Here is a 21369-nt window from a genome sequence, read left to right as displayed (position 1 = left end):
AATGGAATTTGTTCCAATATTTAAGAGCTGCATTCAGAGCAACAGTACATTTATTCTGACCCAAACTTGCCAGCAGCCAGTATTGATTTATTAATATCTGTTCTGGCTGAACACCTGTCACGTTCCTTTTAGAAAGGGGATTAGAAAAGCAAACACAGCAGTTGTTTCAGCTCTCAGCAGCCAGACACCACCGGGATCAATCCTGTTAGAGAGACTCCAGCGTCACGCAGAGCGCTCAGAATGGAACAGATTCATTTACGGATTGATCATTTTGTTGTTTTTATTAACCCTAAAAACTTTATTCAATTTTATTCTAAGCCTTTAACCAGGAGAAGGCCTGTTTCAGACCACTAAATACACTAAAGCGGATGTAAGAACAAAACGTAGACTGTTATTTTCTGATTCATTTTAAAGTCAGAGTAGCTCTTGACTTTGAAATCCTAAGAAAAGTACAAGTGCAACTGGGACATACTACGTTGTCATGACATTTCATCTTGAACTCTGACCCTCTTGTTCATATAGCGGTTGCAGCCCGTTCATATAGCGGTTGACAGCAAATCAGGCTGTCGTTCTTGTTTCTCTTCTGCTGAGCAGAGGATTGGTGGTCAGAATATCCAGAAAAGTCCGCTGGCCCGCATTCTGCAAAATGCAACTGGTTGCAGTAGAACATCCTGGTATATACACATCCACAGTTTGATTTACAACTGTGGTGCAAATCTCCCGTTCATTTTTTATTTCGATGTTATTGTCAATAAAATAATTTACTTCTCACATAAAACACCTCTCAGTCACAGCTTCTGCTCTGTTTAATTTCTTTCGACTTGTAAACATAAATTTCCCCAGCAGAGAACGCAGGAAGTAAACTGCATTTAGATTGACAGGACGATTGATCTCCCACAGTCAGTGCTCTCGTGGGCCGATCAATCGCACCGTCAATCCAAATGTCGTTCTCTCTTTCTCTGTTTTTAGCAGTTTAGATTCAAACATGACACAGATCGGTGAAGAAGCCAGATTTAAACCCTGTGCAGGAAAACATGTATGTTTTTTGATTCACAGACAACAGACATGCTTAAACGTTTTTTATTTTTTGACACATTCGTCATGGGAGTGGTTCTCAGTAGCTTTACTCCCCAGCAAGTCCTTGTCTCCCCAGTTGACCCCCTAATCCTGTGCAGATGCACCCGTCCTCAGATCTATTTTCCCCCTCGACCTCTCTGCAGCACCACCAGCTCACGAGAGGATTTTCTTCCCTTTCTTGTCCCCTGACCCTTGTATTGACATCTCGCGGCCTCCTCGCTGTCAAACGTCCACGCAGACATTTGTTGTCGCGTGGGGAGGTGGCAGAGGCGGTTGGCGTGCTGTAAGTCTGTCTGCTCGGGCCGCGCTCGTCTGCCCGGAGCCAATTATAATCGCAGCTGTTGCCAGACCTTCAAGTGACATTAAGGGGCTATTAAATCAGCACCAATTAGAGCGTCTGTGATGCACTGCCAGACCAATACTACAGCTCTTTCCCCTCCTGAATACCACATCATTTCCTCTGCTATGAGGAGGAATTTAGAAAGTTTTTTTGTGTGCAAAAGTAAATAATTCCTTTTGTTGTTTTTAGTGTAGCTGTTGAGAAAGTGCTTTTTAAAGTGCCATAACAAGCAACAGTGAAAAAAAAATCGATTTGATTTTAATGCCTCAGAGATGTCAGGTATGGAAGGATGTGTAGATGTTCGTCATGGAGGTTTTACATTTTTGTAAGCAAGATAAATAAGATGCAGTAGTTGGATCGAGGCTTGATAGTAAGGCATTGCAGTGGTAAAGAGAGGAGAAATTAAAGGCTTTATATTATAGTATGTTCTTGTAGTATTTCTAAGTTAGATTAAATATTTTCCTCCAGAAATGTACTGCCATAAAGTTTGGAGACAGATAATTAAAAGATTGGTCTAAAATCGATGAAGCATTGGCCAGGATATCCAGATTTTTATTGATAAGTTTCAAAAGCAATCGATCCTACAGTTCCCATAATGCAGCATGACAGAGTTTTTGTTTGGGCCGAGGAACGCTCGATCATAACTAGTTCGTACGATGGGATCTTCAACAGATACTTTACTTATGGCAGATTTGATTTGCAGACAACAAAGACAATAGACAAACGTGATAAAGATTCTCCAATGAGGCTGCACAAAATCCCTAAAACCACTTAAATAACCTTAATAAATACGCATAGCCTCTATAGCATCTCCACAATGTAGCTCGGACTCGTCCATCCGTCTGGAATGTGCTAAATGTTGCCCGGCTGCCTTCAACCCAAAACCCCAAACAGACCCCAGCCATCAGCTCGGCTCTCCAGACAGACGACGCCCTAACGGACCTAATCTTCCCTGATCCCAGAAAATGAGTCCCACCATGTCGGGACCGTAAGCCCCCTAAAGCTGCCGACCTTAGCATTCATTGCTTTTTAAATGGACAGTCTGAAGGGGGTTACAATTGAAACCGTTGAAAAAAAGTGACACAATACAGCTAAACATAGACCGGTTCCAAATACAAAATGGACATACTTGATCTCCAAATATAGGAGAAGAAGGCGATGGGAGAACTTATAAAAGCTGCTAAAGTCTTGTTCAGTTGAGGGATGTCTGTCCTGTTCTTCTGAAACAGAAGAGAGCGGGAATCTTCATTTTGCTCTGCAGCATTCTGGTGAGTACGACGCCACAATTTTCTTTAATTCTGACCAATATCTGTTTGGTTTTAAATATATGTTGAATGCATTTTTATTTTCCCGCTCATGCAGCCAGGTTAAAAAATGAGCGATGCCGAGATGGAAATATTCGGGGTGGCCGCCCGTACCTCCGCAAATCAGAGCGGGAGAGGATCGCGGCGCAGAACACGCCGTTCGATGCCAAAACGACCATCTTTGTGCCCGACCCCAAGCAGGAGTACGTGAAGGGGAAAATCAGAAACCAAGATGGCGCCAAGGTCACCGTGGAGACAGAGGACGGGAAGGTGGGTCGACATTTAAACATCTCTTATTATGTCCTTGAATTGTATATTTTTACATTTTCTTGATAATGTATTGTTATTGTTTTTATATCGTATCTGGTTTAAAATAATTTTGAATATTAATTTTGTGTTCTCTATAATATTGTGAAGTTTTTATATTATATGTGAAGGCTTCAAATAAGCCCAGTGAGTTTTCCGCCTCTTCTTGCACTGCGATATGTGCGATATATTTTTTTAATCGTACAAACTAAACGAAAGATAAAAAACTATAATTCCCTCCTCAGCTCGTCATAGTCCACCTGGACGACATTCGCCCCATGAACCCTCCGAAGTTCGACAAGTTGGAGGACATGGCCCTGCTGACACACCTGCACGAACCGGCCGTGCTCTTTAACCTCAAGGAGCGCTACGCCGCCTGGATGATCTATGTAACTACAACCTCCAATCAAACATGGCGTCGTACTTAAAGTCATGATTTCTTCATCCTGGTGTTTTTTGGCCCCTCCTCCTCTCGTTGATTCACAGACCTACTCCGGGCTCTTCTGCGTGACCGTGAACCCATATAAGTGGCTTCCGGTCTACAACCCCGAGGTGGTGGCCGGGTACCGCGGGAAGAAACGTCAGGAGGCCCCCCCACACATCTTCGCCATCTCTGACAGCGGCTACCAGTACATGCTGACAGGTCCAGTCCAACCATCAGCACCGGACTAACTGGTTCTGTTATCGTCATGTGCACACTAATGATAAATAAAATATCATCAGACATTTTATAATTACCATTGTTAGTAAATGGTGAATTGATAGTTAATTCAACTTTAGTTATTTTACTTTTAACAAAAGATTAAATGACAATTTATTTATGTTATTCTTACAGTTTATGTTTCCACAAGTGATACAATTTAGTAATTATTTAAAAATGATATGAATTATTTGTTAATGGTTACCAAATGATTTGTACACCTTTAAGAGACATTACATTATGGTCCAGATATTTGTAACACTTAAATAATCCAGAAACTTATTTGGATGGCTTTTATAAAGTTGCACCTAATGATTATAATACTTAAATATTAATAATTATGTAATATAATTATTTGTTAATAATTACTAAATAAATAATAAAAAATATATGTTTTTGACACATAACAGTACGACTTGATCATTTCTTTTTACATTATTTTATTCCTGACTAAAACTACACCAAGTGTAACTTAAATTAGATAAAATATGATGAAATAACTACAATTCAAAGTTGGAATAAAAAACTGAAAATATATAAAAAATAAATACAGATTGATGCCCCAAATAAAAAAGAACTACACCAGTATCATTCCGTTTCTTTCCCTTTAACAGATCGAGAGAACCAGTCCATCCTGATCACGTAAGTGACACTTGTGATGTTGAAACTAAAGATCCTCAATTATTTTCCTGTCACTCATCTCGAGTTGTTCTTCTGTCAGCGGAGAATCTGGAGCCGGGAAAACGGTCAACACAAAGCGAGTCATCCAGTACTTTGCAACAATTGCATCACTCGGAGACTCGAGCAAGAAAGAACAACTTCCCAGCAAGATGCAGGTTCAGAGCGTTTATCTCACATCCTGACATTTATTGATTAGATATAAACCGTGTTGCTGGTTTTCACTCATGATTTGAGTTCACAGGGGAATCTGGAGGATCAAATCATCCAGGCCAACCCTCTGCTGGAGGCTTTCGGCAACGCCAAGACTGTGAGGAACGACAACTCCTCTAGATTTGTAAGTTCAAATTTGATTAATACAGAAGCTCAGAGCATTTAATTTAATTTTATTTTATTTCATTTTATTTTTTTAACCTTTATAATAATTTGATATCTGTTTTTAGGGAAAATTCATCCGCATCCACTTTGGAACAAAGGGGAAGTTGGCATCAGCTGATATTGAAACATGTAAGTTTGCTCACATCAGTGTCATCGATATTCCACTGCTATTTATATATATTATCTGACATATTCACTGCTATAAATATTAAAATCTGTTTGTACTTATTTATTTTCCTTAGACCTTTTGGAAAAATCCAGAGTGACCTTCCAGCTGCCGGCGGAGAGGAGTTATCACATCTTCTATCAGATCTTGTCAAACAAGAAGCCTGATTTAATAGGTGAATATGTACTTTTTAACCAGTTGTGATCAGATGCTGCTCCTTCACACTGTATCTGCCGACCCTGAACAGAGAAATCAATACTTTTATTGTTTCGTTTCAGAAATGATGCTGATCACCACCAACCCGTACGACTACCCTTTCATCAGCCAGGGGGAGATCAGTGTGCTGAGCATCAACGACACCGAGGAGCTGATGGCCACCGATGTGAGTACACATGTTTATAGATCAAATTCCACTTCAATTTTATTTTTAATTTACTTTGTTGAATATTGTATAATGGCCAGGGGTGAACTTGACATATTAGATTCTAGTGTATGAGGAGGGAGGTACCAAATTCCGTTTTTTAATTTTCAAAGTATACTTATTTTAGGAATTATACATGACTGGCATTTATTTTACTTTGTTAAATGTTAAAGAAATCTCTTGTACCCCCAAGTACCCCCTGCAGGGTGAGACATTACTCCAAAGTACCACTAGGGTAGTGTTTTGGAGTACTGAAATACTTTTGGGAAACACTTGTGTATACTTTACACTTAAGTATGTATGTGGTTATTTATAACCACATACATACTTGTGTGTGTGTGTGAGAGACAACAATATGCAATTCTATTCTATAATGATTATCTATTATTATGAAAATTGCTATTGTTCTTTTTAATCTTAATTATTTTTAATATACTCACTACTATTATTATTTTTATTAGTAGTATTTTGTATATAATTTGAGTGGAGGGAGGGTTTGTTGACACATAAAGATAATGAGGAAAAAAATAATATTATGTACTGTTGCAAAACTAAGACAAAAAAACGCTAAACATGATGCTTCAACATGTGCGTCTGTTCCTCAGAGAGCCATCGACATCCTGGGGTTCAACACGGAGGAGAAGGTCGGCATCTATAAGCTGACCGGCGCCGTGATGCATTATGGGAACATGAAGTTCAAGCAGAAGCAGCGGGAGGAGCAGGCGGAGCCCGATGGCACCGAGGGTGAGACGTCTGAGGCAAATTTACACCAAGTTATGGCTTCACTATGGCAACATAATGCTTAAACATACACTGGATGTGTGTTTTCTGTCTCTCAGTGGCGGACAAAGTGGCTTACCTCATGGGGATGAACTCTGCAGACCTGCTGAAAGCGCTCTGTTATCCCCGAGTGAAGGTTGGGAATGAGTACGTCACCAAAGGTCAGACTCCTCAGCAGGTACAGTTTCTACTTCTGAATATGTGTGATAAGCATGTTCAGTCTTAATGTAAATAAACATTAAAAGATTACGCCAAAACCAACACGAAATGAAAGTTTCTTGTGGTAGCTTTCAGTACTGTACCTACAGTTTTGAAGTACTTGTACTTTGCTTCCATTTTATGCTACTTTTGTAGTAAATATGATTTTTGATTATGAGTTTTTACTACATTTATCTGACAGCTTTAGTTACGTTATAGATGACAGTTTTTCATCTCCTTCTCGTCCAGGTAAAACCAGAAACATCAGATGTTATCGTACTTAAACAACTTTAAGTACATTTGTACATACTTTAACGTGATTATTTTTTAAATGCAGGACTTTTAATTGTAGTGGAGTATTTTCAGAGTGCACTATTAGTATTTTTACTGTAGTAAAGTATCTTAAGACTTCCTCCCTCACCGATTATAGGTGAACAATGCCATGGGCGCTCTGTCTAAGGCCGTCTATGAGAAGCTGTTCCTGTGGATGGTCACCAGGATCAACCAGCAGCTCGACACCAAACTCCCAAGACAGCATTTCATCGGCGTCCTGGACATCGCCGGGTTTGAGATTTTCGAGGTGATTAAAATAACCGTAATAAAACAAATCCTCTTTCTAAAAATCTCGATGTTAATTTAATCAATGTTTGATCCAGATGAACAGCCTGGAGCAACTCTGCATCAACTTCACCAACGAGAAGCTGCAACAGTTTTTCAACCACCACATGTTCGTGTTGGAGCAAGAAGAGTACAAGAAAGAGGGGATCGTGTGGGAGTTCATCGACTTCGGCATGGACCTGGCAGCCTGCATCGAGCTCATTGAAAAGGTGCATCATCTTTTTATGAACACAAATATTTACATCAAACAATAGACACGCATTCCAACACTTTTATTCTTTCTGTCCTGCAGCCGATGGGCATTTTCTCCATTCTGGAAGAGGAGTGCATGTTTCCGAAGGCGACGGACGGCTCCTTCAAGAACAAGCTGTACGACCAACACCTGGGGAAGAACAGCATCTTCCAGAAGCCCAAGCCGTCCAAAGGAAAGGCCGAGGCCCACTTCTCTCTCATGCACTACGCCGGCACCGTGGACTACAACCTCAGCGGCTGGCTGGAGAAGAACAAAGACCCGCTCAACGACACCGTGGTGCAGCTCTACCAGAAAGCCTCCCTGAAGCTGCTCTCTCAGCTCTTCGCCACCTACTCCACAGCTGACGGTCAGTTCACTTTTAATGATGCATTACAATGAGATTTTATCAAACTATATAGTTTATTATATTAGTTATGTTGCTTTTCTTTTGTGTTTCTGTAGCTGCTGGTGGAAGTAAGAGAAGTGCCAAGAAAAAGGGCTCTTCTTTCCAGACGGTTTCTGCACTTTTCAGGGTAATAATCAATAATAAGATCGAAGCTGAAGGAATTTCTTTGATGGTTTTCTTTTGTGTTGCCAAGATTATTTTATTATTTTGGATATTATTCCATTTTGTTATTTATTTATATTTTATGTTAAAATGCTTTTTCATGTAAAAACAGTTAGCTAGCTTTAATATATATATCTTCACTTTTCTTTTCTTAAATCAAGACATTAAAGCACACACATTTTAACATATATATATATATATATATATATATATATATATATATATATATATATATATATATATATATATATATGCCTTTTAAAATCCCAAAACTAACTAAGTTATTTAAACTGTAAATCAAGAAAGAAACAGACAACATGACATCACTGTCCCTCGTTAGATCGTACCTACAGCTCTAATGCATTTGAAGAAATAACAACATGAACAGATTTAACCTTTTTACTGCAGAAAACATCTTTGTTGATCCAAGATGTGTTGGAGGAAACAGAGGAACCTTTGTCACATATTATGGTGCTGAATAAACAATGACCTGCCAGATAAACTGAGCAGCAATGACTCTAACTGTAACTTATGCCAACTCGTATTAAAAACACAACACCATACCTTTAAATGTATCTGAAGACTAATTGCATGTGAAGCGACTATAATCTGTTCATCTCCTGCAGGAGAACCTGAATAAACTGATGTCCAACCTCCGGTCCACACATCCACACTTTGTAAGATGCATCATCCCGAACGAAACCAAAACACCAGGTGAGAAGAAATATTTTTATACTTAAGCTAAAGAAAGAAGATTCATCGATACCACTCTTTACATCGGCTAACCTGAAACATCACACACACTCATGGATAAAGATGCTGAAAAACACATGTTGACTTTAAAAAAATAGAAGGTAATAAAAGACAATAGTTTAAAATAATAAAACAACATAATAGATGATCAAGTCAATTGATCTTAGTCCCCAATAAAACATAATTTATACTATACTACTTGTTTAATATTTAAATGGACGATGGTATATATCTATTTTTGTAGCGATTTAGCCTGGAGATTGTCATTCTGAACCAGGTCAAGTACATGTGTATTTCTGAGTATTTATTCAATGAAAGCAGAGCAAAGAACGACTCTGAAGGCTTTTCTCGATCCGTTTTCGCTCTTCTACCCGACCGGCTTTAGATAAGAGTTTGATTGACAGATGGTTCAGCCAATCAACTGCAAATCCACAAAAGTATTTTTTGATAGTGCGTGCCCTTTTATCCAAACATTTTCCAATGACGACTCCTCAGATGTTTCTGGGTAACAAACCATCTGAAGCGTCAGGTTTAATATTCCACCAATATTCAAGAAAAGTAGTTTTTCTTTCATCCTGCTGACAAACAAACCGAACTAAAAACATAAAAAAACTGATTGAAGTTACTTTAACATGTGTCGAACTCTTCCTTTAACCAAACTGTAATCTCCACGTAGGGGTCATGGATCACCATCTGGTTCTTCACCAGCTGCGTTGTAACGGCGTGCTGGAAGGGATCCGGATTTGCAGAAAGGGATTCCCCAGCAGGATCCTCTACGGGGATTTCAAACAGAGGTAAACAAACAACAACCCACTATATTTGTGTTGTTACACCACAAAACACACAAAACTCACCACGTTTGAACATCAACTCTCTCTGTGACAGATACAGGATCCTGAACGCCAGTGCGATCCCAGAGGGGCAGTTTATCGACAGCAAGAAGGCTTCAGAGAAACTGCTCTCCTCCATCGACGTGGACCATGCTCAGTATCGATTCGGATACACAAAGGTATTTTCTCACAAAACAGCTGACGTCCTAGGTATCTGTGAACGTATTGTTACTTAGTATTCATTAAATCATTAAAATAGCAGCAGCCACTTTGAATATGTTTTATCACAGAGTCCAGCTACTTAAAGTAAAACTGTGAAAACATATACTGTGACAATGTTGAAATGTATAATGTGAGGTACTACTACTTAACTTTAATGTAATACTACTTTATTCTTCTACTCCACTACATTTTGGAAGCAAATACTTTATTTTTACTACTACTACTACATTTATTTGACAACATTAGCTCCTTTGCAGATACAGATTATTTATTCAAAATATAAATAATTAATGGATTATGATGTATTATCACAGATTAAGTTACACAGCCGTATTTAAAGTTATAGCATATTGCAACATTTACCAGCTGCAACATCAAAGGGAAGAACATATTAATGCATCAATAATTGAATGTGTCATTCTGCAGGATAAGTACTTTTACTTTTTTTACTTTAATTATATTTTGGTGCTAATACATTTGTACTTTTGCAAAAGTAATGTAATGAAAGCATGACTTTTACCAGAGTATATTTTACACTTGAGGTATTACTACTTTTATTAAAGGGATGTTGGTACTTCTTCCACCACTGAAAGTTGAATTGTTCCATTAAGTGACACGTAAATAAACTGAATTAACTCATTAATTCATCAGCTGTTGATTTTATCACAGACATTATTTCATTCAAAAAGAATCAGAAAAAAAATACTGAAATTATATTAACTCCCTTTCCATTAAAACGTTGTGTCTTCACAACATACAGGTGTTTTTCAAAGCCGGCCTGCTGGGTGTGCTGGAGGAGATGAGGGATGAACGTCTGGCTGTTCTGATGACTCGTATTCAGGCCGTTTCCAGGGGTTACGTCACACGGCAACGGCTCAAAGAGATGATGAAGAAAAGGTCTGTTGAACCTAACAACTTTACAGTAATATAACTTATAACTTGTATCTCATTTTTTATTTATTTGAAGTCTATTAGTAGTGGAAAATCTGCTGCACTTTCCATGAAATAAGTAGTTTTAGCCATATCGGTCGGTTGGTCCACAATTTAGGTCCAGATTGAAATATCTCAACAACTATTTGATGGATTGACACGATATTTTCTACAAACATTAATGTTCTTCTCAGGATGAATCCTACTGACTTTGATGATCATCTTAAATTAGTGTGGAAATATAATTGAATATATCAAAATGGGAAATTATAATTATAAGCTTTTTCCTTTATTTTCACATTTATTTGTCAATTTATATATTTTAATATATATATATATATATATATATATATATTTTTTTTTTTTAAATATATTTTGATATAATATCTTTGATTTATTTTTATCCCTTTATTCCTATTCTTTACCCTATTCGTTAGAGCCAAGCTGTCCTGTCCTGTGTTAAAAAAATACATATATATATGCATAAATATAAAATTAGGAAATGCTCAAATTTATTTACAATATTTTATTATTTGTCTTTTTATTTCCACTTTTCTTTCAGTATTATTTTACAGAAAGGTCATTCAAAGTATAGTAGAATCCTGTCAATAGTCTCTTCTATTTTGCTTTTACCCTCCATAGAGAATCCATTTTCATCATCCAGTACAACATCCGCTCCTTCATGAATGTGAAGAACTGGCCTTGGATGAGACTCTTCTTCAAGATAAAGCCTCTGCTACGCAGTGCGGAGGCCGAGAAGGAGATGCAGAACATAAAAGAGGAGTTCTCACGACTCAAAGAGGAGTTTGCAAAGTCGCAAGCCAGGAGGAAGGAGCTGGAGGAGAAAATGGTGATGCTCCTCCAGGAGAAGAATGACCTTTACCTTCAAATCCAAGCGGTACGTAAACAACAACAAAGTGGTCTGTTTGTATTGATTTCATTCTGTCGGATAAAGAGATCAGGAGGGAAAAGAGTTTTCTTTATGTATATTTAACTACATAATCAATAATAATGGGAGATAAGAGGAAGTGTCATTGATCTCTGCAGGGAAATTAGTTATGGCAGGAGCAAAATACAGGAAAGTTAAAGTAAAATATCAATAGGAACATAGAGGTGTTACACCAAACTCAACGAGATGATAACACTACAAAAAGGAGAGAAATATAATAAATATTAATAATTATGAAGACACACATGATGTGTTCGATGACCGTCGAAAAGATGAAAATCTGATGATATTGACGTTTTTTTACAGCTTCTGGCTGTGATAAACGGTGCAGTTTTGGCGATTGTTTGAAGAGAACATGCTTTTCAATCTTGCCGGCGCGTCTTGGGGTTCAGAGAGTTAATAATAAAGCTGCATTAATTATCAAGATGAACGACCATCATCTCTTCCCTTTAACTCCACTCCTCTAATGCACCATTGTGCCCCTGCTCTCCAGGAGAGGGAGAACCTGTGCGATGCCGAGGAAAGGTGCGAAGGCCTGATAAAGAGCAAGATCCACCTGGAGGCCAAAGTCAAAGAGTTCTCCGAAAGGATGGAGGAAGAGGAGGAGATCAACGCCGAGATCACCTCGAAGAAGAGGAAGCTGGAGGACGAATGTTCGGAGCTCAAGAGGGACATCGACGACCTGGAACTCACCATCGCCAAAGTGGAGAAGGAGAAATACGCCACAGAGAATAAGGTGAAGGAAGTATTCAGTGTAAAAGTGCTTATACCACCCTGTGAAAATACTCCAGTACAAGTCAAAGATGTAGTGGAATAGAAGTATAAAGTTGCATAACTTAACCTGTTTGGAATGATTCTCTCCGTAGGTGAAGAACTTGGTAGAGGAGCTCACGACTCTGGAGGAGAAACTGCTGAAGTCCTCAAAGGAGATCAAAGCTTTGCAGGAGGTGCACCAACGGACGTTAGATGACCTGCAGGCCGAGGAGGACAAAGTGAACTCTCTGATGAAGACCAAAATCAAGCTGGAGCAGCAGGTTGATGACGTAAGTAATAGTTCTCTTTTAATTGGATGGTCAGGGTAAATTTGCATAATGTTCCCTGGTTTGGTTTCCTTGTTTTACTGGTTGACGTACTGGTTTTTGAACTGGTCCCCTGCAGCTGGAGGGCTCACTGGAGCAGGAGAAGAAGGTGACCACAGACTTGGAGAGATCCAGAAGGAAGCTGGAGGGGGATCTGAAGCTATCGCAGGAAACCATCATGGACCTGGAGAACGAAAGGCAGCAAATGGAGGAGAGACTGAAAAAGTAAGTTGTTAGTCTAATGATTCATTTCCGCTTAATGTCTATGGATACAATTAAGTTTAATTATTACCAATGAAGATTTAAGTGTGTTAAGTAAGTACGCTCGGTTTCTGTCGGACAGTTTGATGTGAAAATCAATCTTCTCATCAGCAATAAAGCGAATCAGTGTAATTTCCCAAAATGTTGAACTGTACCTTCTAAGTTGTTGGTGAAAAAAACTCTAAAAACTTGCATTTTCAGCAGTTCAATTGTAAAAAAAACTAAAGTGCACTCAGTAGTGTGCAAATCTCCAGCAGCTATGTTTGTAATGAGCAAACTGAAGCCGTTGTTGATCGGAGTGCGAAATCAGCAGTCAATAACAATATAAAACAGTCAATAAAATTTGTTTTTCAAAAAGTGTGAATCACCGCGACCACAAGAAGTTCTTGAGCACATTGTCATAAATGAGCACAAAAAATATGAGGCTGATGGATCCAGCAGTATGAGAGATTAGCAGTGGACAGACGGACGCAGAGATGCACACTTACACACGACCAAAAACATGATCTCCTGGCGCTAATAAAAAAACAATGTAAATGTTTATCTTTACAAATCGTTTCTAGAAAGGACTTTGAAATCAGCAGCCTGCAGTGTAAAATCGATGACGAGCAAGTCCTCAACACTCAACTACAGAAGAAGATTAAAGAGCTTCAGGTAAAACCATAGTGGACTTATTTTACTACAGTTTCTTTATCATCCTTTGAATTTACATTTAAACATTTTACAATCTTACTCTAGGCTCGCACCGAAGAGCTGGAGGAGGAGATCGAGTCCGAGCGCTCGGCTCGAGCCAAAGTGGAGAAGCAGCGGTGTGACCTCTCCAGAGAGCTGGACGAGATCAGCGAGCGTCTGGAGGAGGCCGGAGGAGCCACCGTCGCTCAGGCCGAGATCAACAAGAAGCGCGACGCCGAGTTCCAGCGCCTTCGTCGGGACCTGGAGGAGTCCACGCTGCAGCACGAATCCATCGCCGCGGCTCTGCGCAAGAAGCAGGCCGACGGCGTTGCTGAGCTCGGAGACCAGATAGACAACCTTCAGAGGGTCAAGCAGAAGCTGGAGAAGGAGAAAAGTGAGCTGAAGATGGAAATCGACGACATGGTCAGCAACACGGAGAGCGTCCTGAAGAGCAAGGTAAGAGACAGAGAGGGCATGGTGAACAATGTTTAGTTGTTAGGAGGCGGACTCTGTGTTTACATCATGATGCTTGGTGCTCAAACACAGTCAAAGTTGACGAACCAGGTTTTCTTGTTATCTTTTGCTCGTGACTCTGGTGGGACAAGAGGAGGCGGACTCTGTGTTTACATCATGATGCTTGGTGCTCAAACACAGTCAAAGTTGATGAACAATGTGTTGCTGTTAGGAGGCGGACTCTGTGTTTACATCATGATGCTCGGTGCTCAAACACAGTCAAAGTTGATGGATAATGTTTCTTTTCCTCATGTTGAATTTTTTATTTGAAGATGTTGGCCATATTATCTGCCCAGATAATTGTTTTAGTTGCTGCTGTTTATATTCCTTATGATGTATATTAAAAAAAAATGCACTGCCGGAATGTACTACTGTTTTTGTTTTGTTTGTCATGTGTTTGTTGTGTTACAAATGGGCTACAACTGAATTTTGTTGTGCACCCCTGTGTTGCATAATGACAATAAATGATCCTTGAATCCTTGAATCCGTGGTTAACGATGCTTAATGTTTCAGGCTAATCTGGAGAAACTGTGCCGGAGCCTTGAAGATCAAATGAATGAATATAAAACCAAAGCAGATGAAGCTCAGAGGTCCCTCAGCGATTACACCACACTCTGTGCCCGTCAACAAACAGAAAACGGTACGTTTCTGAATGCAAAAAAATTGAATAACAGGAATTTAAGATAAGTTAGTTTGCATCATCTTTATTTTTTTTTTTTTTTTTATTGTGTTGAAAAGTGATTCCAAAACAAGTGCAGACAAGTACATGAACACACATACGACCCATTTCAATATACATATAAATACACAAAAATATTCACCATCTTTATGTGAACAGGTGAGCTCTCCCGTCTGCTGGAGGAGAAAGAGATCACACTGTCCCAGCTGAGCAGAGTGAAAACTGTTGGGAGTCAACAAATCGAAGAGTTGAAGAGACGTCTGGACGAAGAAATAAAGGTCTGAAGGACACAATTAAGTCTGATGTTCAGTCTGTTACATCCTCAAACAATGATTTAAACCCTCACTGAGGAACTCTGCAGAGAAGCAGCTTGGAACTTGTGATTTCAAAGGAAATGTTAAGAATTAGATTGACAGAAAATGAATCTGCAAACTAGAGCTGCACAATTTGGATGGTATAACTAAAATCAATAAATAATCCTGATAAATAATGAGGATCTCAATATTAATCAAAATAATTATGATTATCATTCTGGCCATAAGTGTGCATAAAGTTTATTAAACATTTTAGTAAAACATTATCTGGTTCCAGCTTCTCCAAAATGAGAATTTGATGCTTTCCTTTGATTCATCATCTTAATCTTGATCTTAACAGGCAAAATTTGCTTAAATCAAAGGGTGATTCGAGACAATTATTGGCAGATTATTGCTTAAATAAATTAATAAATTGTTAGTTGCAGCTTTGGTATCAGGGTTAGTTCAGATTTTTGTCTCAACAAAGATGCCCTGCAGACTTTTCTTCGTCTAACAAGATACAAAACTTAATATCGTTGGGTTTTGGGTTGTTGATTGAACAAAACAAGCAATTTAAAGATGTCACATTGGGCTTTAGGAATTTGTAACTATTTTTTTTAATATAATATTTTAGACCAAAAGATTAATCCATTAATTGAGAAAATAATCATGTTAATCGATAATGAAAATAATTGGTGTTTGCAGCATTAGACAAAATGTGTGTATCCCAAGGCCATAATAAAATATAAACATAAATGCTTAATGGTTTTCCTTCTCCATGAAACCTCTAAAATTGAAAACGTTTTTACATCCCTGTTTAACCAGCCTGCTGTCGTCTTTTTCTTTGCTTTATAACTACTAAAAATCAAGGGAACAGCGTCAAACCGGCGACAGGATTCTGTGTTGCGTTGCCAGCGTTCTCACATGCTTGCAAACCTTTAAGCTACATCTTCACATGTTGCTAAAACAGTTTTAATAAAGGCAATAAACCACTGTTGTGCATGTTCTCACTTCTCCAGGCAAGAAGCGCCCTGGCCCACAATCTTCAGTCGTCTCGTCATGACTGCGAGCTGCTGAGAGAGCAGTACGAGGAGGAGCAGGAGGCCAAAGCCGAGCTGCAGCGCTGTTTATCCAAGGCCAACAGCGAGGTGGCTCAGTGGAGAACCAAATATGAGACGGACGCCATCCAACGCACGGAGGAGCTGGAGGAGGCAAAGTAAGAACTGTGTTTTTTTTTTACTACAAAGGTTTTTTTTCTCTCACTTTAACACAGTTTTTGTTCACAGGAAGAGGCTGGCCCAGAGGCTCCAGGAGTCCGAGGAAATGACGGAGGCAGCGAACGTCAAATGTGCATCTCTGGATAAAACCAAGCAGCGGCTGCAGGCGGAGGTGGAGGATCTCATGGTGGAGCTGGAAAGGTCCAACGCATCCAACGCCAGCTTGGACAAGAGACAGAGGAACTTTGACAAGGTATGTTCTGTTTTTAATCTTCTTCAGAAACATTTGCAGTCGCCTTGGTTACACACCGTTGTCCTCCTCTGTTAGGTTCTGGCTGAATGGAAACAAAAATATGAGGAGAGTCAATCAGATCTGGAAGTTTCCCAGAGAGAGTCTCGGGTGCTCAGCACAGAACTCTTCAAGCTGAAGAATTCCTACGAGGAGGCTCTGGATCATCTGGAGACCATGAAAAGAGAGAATAAAAACCTCCAGCGTAAGCTGCAAAACACATCGTCCAATTTGGTGATGTTTGTTTTATTTAAAACGCAATTATATGTTTTTTTTCTTTACATTTTCAGAGGAGATTACAGAAATCACAGAGCAAGTTGGACAATCTGCTAAAACTATCCACGAGCTGGAGAAAGTTGCGAAGCAAGCTGAGCAGGAGAAGAGAGAAACCCAGGCAGCTCTCGAGGAAGTAGAGGTTTGTGTTTTTGTCCCTAAATGACATTATAAGATGACTTTTTATTAAAATAACAACAATCAAGTGGGTTTTCTCTGTAGTCATCCCTGGAGCACCAAGAGGCCAAAATCCTGCACCTTCAGCTGGAGCTGAATCAGATCCAGTCCGAAGTGGACCGAAAAGTGTCGGAGAAAGATGAGGAAATCGAGCAGCTCAAGAGGAACAACCAGAGAACCGTGGACATGCTGCAGAACACGCTGGACACCGAGACGCGCGCCAGGAACGACGCCGTCCGGACAAAGAAGAAGATGGAGGGCGACCTGAACGAGATGGAGATCCAGCTGGGTCACGCCAACCACCAGGCGGCCGAGTCCACCAAGCAGCTGAGGAACCTGCAGACTCAGTTGAAGGTTTGTGAACGCACCACTCGTAGAATAGTAGTTCACATGAAAACGTTGGACTGATATATGTATATTTTGTCCCAGGATGCCCAGGTCCACCTGGACGAGGCGCTCCACTGTCAGGAGGACCTCAGGGAACAGCTGGCGATCACGGAGCGACGCCACAACCTGATGACGGCCGAGAACGAGGAGATCCGGGCGGCGCTGGAGCAGTCGGAGAGGAGCCGCAAGCTGGCAGAGCAGGAGCTGATCGACGTCAGCGAGAGGATTCAGCTGCTGCACTCTCAGGTTAGGAGACGAGATGTAGGACGTTACAGGAGGAAAGGACAGGACAAAGGTTAAAGTAACAGACACACTAGGACAGGACAGGAAGGACGAGACACAATAGTAAAGGTCATGCTGTGGTCAAGTAATGCAGGATAGGAATGTCACGAAGTGCAATTACTCAAGTATTTCCATTTCATGCCACTTTATATGTCAGAGGTACATATTGTAGTTTTTACTCTGCTACATTTCAGAGGTAAATATTGTACTTTTTACTTTACTACATCTCAGAGGTAAATATTGTACTTTTTACAATTTTTCCGGATAGCTTTAGGTATTTTTCGTATTTTTCATCCCCTTCCTTTTTAGGTAAAACCACGTTATTTACACCAATAACTCAGATTTATTTAAAGAGTGCTTTTCAAAAGTGTTGACCAAAGTAAAAAACGTGGATAAGGAATTATTAGAAACTACATACTGTATATTATTCAAAATGTTCTTTATGTATCGCAATTAGAAAGCAAACATTTCTAAAACAGCAGCTGAGGGAACAATCTTACCAGAGAGTGGAACTAAATGATCTTGTATTCTCAACAGCAATTGTAAATAAATATGCATATATGTGAAAAAATATCAACACTTGTCTGTAGCTATGAACTACTAACACTTTTAATTAATCTAAATGTTATTTAAATGATCAGAACTCCAGCCTGCTGAACACGAAAAAGAAGATGGAGTCTGATTTAGCTCAGCTGCAGTCAGAGATGGAGGACTCCGCCCAGGAGGCGAGAAACGCCGATGAGAAGGCCAAAAAAGCCATCATGGATGTGAGTCAAATACCCTAAAACACGCACACACACACTTTCATCCAATCCACTGCAGAGCGTCAACTAAATGAGGTCATGCAGATTCAAATTTCACAGTGAGCTAACGTTTGCACGCAGGCCGCCATGATGGCCGAGGAGCTGAAGAAGGAGCAGGACACCAGCGCTCACCTGGAGAGGATGAAGAAGAACCTGGAGGTGACGGTGAAGGACCTGCAGCAGCGTCTGGATGAGGCCGAGCAGCTGGCTCTGAAGGGGGGGAAGAAAGAGCTCCAGAAACTTGAGAACAAGGTATGAATCTAACAAATCTGTGGAGAGAAATATTAGAATGAAAAGTGATTTAAAATGAGTTGTTTTTTTTAAGGTGCGTGAGCTGGAAAATGAATTGGATTCGGAGCAGAAACGCAGCAGCGAGGCCATGAAAGGTGTTCGCAAATATGAGAGGAAAATTAAAGAGCTCACTTATCAGGTAATAGTTTTATCCCATTATATAACCGAGAGTTTAATTTGTAGTTCAAATATGCAAAAATGTAATGTGAGAGTGACGACTCGAATGTTTTAGGGCGAGGAGGAAAAGAAGAGCGCGGCAAGGCTTCAGGATTTGGTGAACAAACTGCAACTGAAGGTGAAAGCGTACAAGTGTCAGTTAGAGGAGGCGGTGAGTTTAAAAAAATAAATACATTAATACAGTGTGAAATGTTTACTTCATGTGTATCCTTTCTTATATTGCTTTTTTCTGTGACGCTTCAGGAGGAACAAACCAGCATCCATTCGGCTAAAGCCCGGAAGGTGCAACATGAGCTGGAGGAGGCTGAGGAGCGAGCCGACATCGCAGAATCACAGTTGAATAAATTACGAGCAAAGAGCCGCGACGTTGTGGGTAAAGGGGAATAGAATTATGTGAAAACCATGTATGTTTAACATTTTACTTAGCTTTGTGCATGTTGCAGCTAAGGCCTTCACGCACTGAGATTTTTTCATGCGATTCATTCTCACCTCAGTATATTTAACTGTTGGTTTTGTCATGAACGCCTATATTACGCTACAAGAATTGACATAATTACATTTTTCAGAGTTTTCTCAACAATAGTTGTTGAAATGTTTCAGTCTGAATCAGAGTGGTGGACAGACTTTGCCGTCTATAGAGCCGTACAGCTTTTTCTCTATATCTATACTGACTAGTCAGAGTTGTTAAATCAATATGCACAAAACATAGTTTCCTCTCTGGGATCAGTCAGGACCGAGCAAAGTTAACAGTGAAAGCTCGACATGTTAGAGGAATAGTGTGTCTACTATTATACTAAAAAATCATTCTTACACAGAAAAAATGCCTTTCTAAAAGTAATTGTGCCTGTTAAGCACTGTGAAATGTATCTGAACTACATGGGATATAAATAATGTTGATAAATTAATATTCCCTCCAGTCTGAAAACCATCACATAAAAACATATTTAATCAATAAAAGTGACAACAATGCACAGACACTCACATTCTTTTAAGAAAAATCACAGTTTTGTGTGTAAAAAGCTCAATAAAGAGAAACATTTATCTTTGATTTCTGAGATTTTTTTCTTGGTACCTGCACTAAAAACAGATCTCCAAAAGATGGAGACACTTGATCCACATTCAACATTATGCCTTAAGCATTTTTTTTTTTGTCTTTTGAACCAATAAAAACAAAATATCTGAAGTTTTTTATGTCGAAGCACATTTTCATCCTGAATCCTGAAGTGCCTTTTTTTTTTTTTTTTTTTTTTTTTAAATCGACTAACAACAAAAATTACAACTACTTTTCCGGAAACTGACATCTATGATCCCTAATCAAATATGTAGTTGTTAAACAGAAGTTATAAAATGTTTCTATGTGCAGTTAGTTTTAAGAATACAGACCCACAACCGAGTCACAGTCGCTTAAATGCAGAAAAATGATTGCGTTAAATAAGCTTGATACACTACAATGCCACTATCACACTGTTTAATTTAATGTGCTCCTTCATCCACCAATTCTGTAGTAGTTCAACTGTAGTAAAAACATTGGCATCAACTCAAAGCTTCAGCAGAAAACCATAAGATAAAATAAATAGCAGAATAACACAGGGCTGATATTTATGCATTGAAGAAAAGCAGTGAGTTTAAAATGGACCGCGTCAAAATCCGCGTTTTCCCACTCCTGTCATCGGTGCAGTAATCAGCAGCAGCTGGTATGTTCATGGTTTAGAGTTACTGCGGTTCACGAGTGACTTTGAGCAGGGGAGGCTTACGCATTGAGGAGCTGAAGGTAACCTCCAAGAGGGGAGAAAGTACGGCTGGTTCTTGAGGAGGTGACAGGTTGTTGTTTTAACAGGACACTAAGTAGACGGGAAGGGACAAACACACATATATAGACAGAACAGTGCACAAACAGGACACAAAACAAGCAGAGCAGCAACTGGCATCTTTGCAGCCTTTGACTCAAGTGGATTTTTTACACCTATTTAATATTTGCTACAGAAATGTGTAGTTTTAAAAACAAGGAACAATCAAAAATATGCCAGAGCTAGATATCATAGATAAACCTATAACCCAAACCAATTACCCTAACTGAAGCAACCTCACTCCAGCTAGGTGAAGCCAGCTGGTGAGATAGCATTAGCCAAAGCTAAGTCCCCCACTTTCTACTGTTTACTAAATTAAATAATAATTTTCAGGTTTCAACATCTTAGTAATTGAGTTTATGCCACATAAATAATGCAGTTGCTAAAATCGAATGATCTATAAGAAGTAACACCAGATTAATAGCAGAGTAGCAGAAACTGCCCTCTGTAGCTTCTGACTCGTATGGAGATCAAGCATGTAACAGTATTTGATCAGAGATTGATTTAATGAACTCGCTTATTTGTTAAATTGGACAAGAAAGACGATGTATAAATGAGAACTTATGTTAGGTGAACTTATGTCAGCCTAAAAAGTAGGCTCTAAAAGAGTATAAAGGGTCTTTCTACTTTGTTAAAGTGTAAATGTCAAGTTAAAACCATGTATATGCAAATGTGATCA

The 21369-nt window shown here is 39.4% G+C and overlaps 1 pseudogene; it reads left to right on the top strand.

The window, feature by feature from the left end:
- The first annotated feature begins 2791 nt into the window (after nt 1–2791).
- LOC129099112 (myosin heavy chain, skeletal muscle, adult-like) lies at nt 2792–19614 on the top strand (annotated as a pseudogene).
- The last annotated feature ends 1755 nt before the right edge of the window (nt 19615–21369 follow it).

This window comes from Anoplopoma fimbria, chromosome 11 (assembly GCF_027596085.1).
Source record: "Anoplopoma fimbria isolate UVic2021 breed Golden Eagle Sablefish chromosome 11, Afim_UVic_2022, whole genome shotgun sequence".
NCBI classification, from domain to species: domain Eukaryota; kingdom Metazoa; phylum Chordata; class Actinopteri; order Perciformes; family Anoplopomatidae; genus Anoplopoma; species Anoplopoma fimbria.
The sequence above is the reverse complement of the archived record's forward strand: the minus strand, read 5'-3'. Positions and strand labels throughout refer to the sequence as shown.